We start from the raw sequence: 3,278 nt of genomic DNA, 5'->3' as shown, positions 1-3,278 counted from the left end.
CATATAGAGGTCACTGCACCGATACTGCAGACATGTTATTAAAATATCCCAAGAAAGCCAAGACGGATTCTTCAAGGCGAGCTGAGCCAGCTGGCAGGAAACCTAGAAGTAGACCAAGAACGAGTCAGTTGGAAAATATGCATAGTCTCAGTTAATCACGCTTGGTAATCCAGCAGGAAAGTGTAATGACCGTTACTTCCGGTAGGACCCTATTGAGGAAGTACTTGAAGATTGTAACCTCATGACACTCACAAGAACATTAGGCGAAGATGGGCAAATGTATTTCCATACATATAAAATATTCGATTATGATCTGTCTACTGGAATTGAAATGCAAATTGTTTCATGGGCAAAATCACTTTGCAGCCACGTGGTTGCAAGTTCAGTCCCACTGTGCGGTACTTTGGATAAGTGTCACCTACTATAGCTCCGGGATATAGTAGGTTGTGAACTCGGATGACAGAAACTGTGTGTGTTCGTGTTTTTATACCTGTGTTTGTCCGCCTCTTGACTACAAATGTTGGATTGTTTACACCTCTATGACTTAGCGGTGAAAACAAAATCATAAAATAAGCACAAGACTAAAAAACGATTTGTTGGAGTAAAGCCCTCCATGGTGGTGCTCTAGCATAGCCGTAGGCCAACGACAGAAACACGTAATAGATAAGGATAAAAGATGTCTTATTACAGTTTTACCGCATTTAACGGTGAAGAAATATTTTTAGCCCTTAATACCTCTCAATGAATCCTTCACAGATTTCAGCCGACAGATTTAATTTTAACTTCAATGTCTATGTTTATATCATTGTTGCTGCATCATAGATACATGCACCAACTGAATTATTCCATTGCAGACATACGAAAGATGGTACCCGATGAGGAAAAAGCATTTTCACCTTTTGTATATCCGTCCAATGCTGGACAATGTTGTAAGTCCTCCTGCACAAATTTTGTACGAATACCTGAGAACTATACCAAGAGTTGAGAAACATGCGTAATGTTCTTCAAAACATCCAAATGTATCCTGTCTTTAGTAGTTCTTTTAATTCTTTAAATAAGTTGCACAAATTGGTTATTGCTAATTCTACAATTCTTTCATACACCGTGTCATTTAACAATGAAATTTTTCTTATTACCTCTGTATCGATCTTTGTTAGAATAATTTCTGTGATTCTTATATGCCGCTGGCAACATAAGTTCTTCGCCAATTGTGTTTGGCTTCTTAGCTTTTGTAATTAAGTGTGAGGCTTCGCATGATATCATTAAGTATTTGTCGTGAATCAGAGAATGGTTTTCAAAAAATTGTTCTAGTACTGAAACTTTCAGTAATCAAACACGGTGTCTCGTCTCGTATCATGATGTCTTTTAAATTTAATTGGTTTTTATACTTAATTCACCAAATATTCGTTACAAATTAAACAAACTGGACAATACTCTTCATACCTAGGAGCAAAATATAAGCTAATTTTTTTTTTAAAAAAGAATGTTCATTGCAGTTCTTCTCCTTCGGAACTGTTCAGTTTCTGCACTTTCACCCAATTTTTGATTCGTGTTGCTGTGTCCAGGTTAAGTAGAAACTAATACTTTAGCATTGCTTATTGTTATGTTCTGTCTTGGTGGATTTAATTATTAATCCATCGTAGAAGCTGTTTTTAGTTCAGTGGAATATAAAACTACCTATACATTCTAAAATACCTGTAACATTTAAAGCAATAACTCGTGTAATTTAATGTCGACGAAATGATATCAGCTCATAAAATCTGAGATCACTGTACTTAACTTACAGAAACAAATATTTTGGCACACGGCCAGCAGTTTTAGGGGAAGGGGTAAATCAATTAGATCGACTCCAATGATAAACTGGTACTTGCTTCATCGATCTCGCAAAGATGAAAAGTAAAGTCGGCCCCATGCAGGATTTGAACTCAAAACGCAAAGACGGAGGCAATGCCGCTAAGCAATTTGCCTGGCGTGCTAACGATTTTGCCAGCTCACCCACTTCACAGAGACAAATATTGGTTTTAGATTTTGGTGCAAGGCCAGCTATTTATGAGGAGTGGCTTGGTCGATTACATCGACTCCAGTGTTCAACTGGTGTTTATTTTATCGATCGCTAAAGGATGAAAGGCAAAGTCGACCTTGGCGGAATTTGAACTGAGAACGTTCAGAGTAGAGTAGGATCATTATCTCTAATTTAAGGACAACACCGAAGACCACAAAGTAGTTTTAATTCATTGCGATACTTTTATCTTGGAGTTTTGAGTTCAACACACGGAGTAATTTCTTAGCTCACAGCTCAACTGATCCCCTATATGCATCTTTGCATACCTCATATTCCTTAACTGAATTAGTACTGTCATATATTACTAATTTCTATAGATTTTCTTTTATCTACAATTGGCATTAATAAGATTTACCTTAATATAAAAGAGGAAAGAAAGGCAGCTAGCGAGTAGAATCGTTAGAACGCGGGGCAAAGCGCTTAGCGGCATTTAGTCTGTCTTTACGTTCTGAGTTCAAATTCCGCCGAGGTCGGCTTTGCTTTTCATCCTTTCAGGGTCGATAAAATAAATACCAGTTGAGCCCTGGGTCGATGTAATTGACTCACACTTTCCCCGAAGTTGCTGGTATTGGGCCAAAATTTGAAATCAATATATGCAGGTTATGTACGAGGTTATGATTCACCTTTTTTTAAATAAGATATTCTGCTTATATTTCTGCTTGTTGTTATCACGTTTGAGCTGCCAACAATAAGTGAATTCACTTGGCCATTTCTAAAGCGACATTAAAACTACATAACGCAAATTTGTCTATAAAATTAAACAATAATACTCGATTACTTAAAGCTATCACGCTCGTTATATTAAATACGTTAACATTTCTCTGCTTGGTTAAGTAGTTAGAATCTAACCAATCGACTGAAAGACTGGAATCTTCGTGTTCTTCTACCACATTGCACTGCGTTTATGAGAATAACGCTAAGTTTCATATGGCTCAGTATAGACACCTCTAAGTAATTATATCCTTCATTATACGTGTGGACTTGCTTTCTGAAGGTTAAATATTGTGCGGTAAACTGGATAAAGACGCATTCAGTATTTTCTTTTGTCAAACAGCAAGCAGCGTGTTAACAATTACAACATTTTCACTGCGTTCCTTCGTCTTATTTACTCTTCACTTCCATTTTGAAATTTAGTATACTTCTAACACCCCCCTCTCTCTCTCTTTCTCTCTCTCTCTCTCTCTCTCTCTCTCTCTCTCTCTCTCTCTCTCTCTCT

Source organism: Octopus bimaculoides, chromosome 4, assembly GCF_001194135.2.
Source record: "Octopus bimaculoides isolate UCB-OBI-ISO-001 chromosome 4, ASM119413v2, whole genome shotgun sequence".
In the NCBI taxonomy this organism is placed as follows: Eukaryota; Metazoa; Mollusca; class Cephalopoda; order Octopoda; family Octopodidae; genus Octopus; species Octopus bimaculoides.
This window is presented reverse-complemented; position numbering follows the sequence as displayed.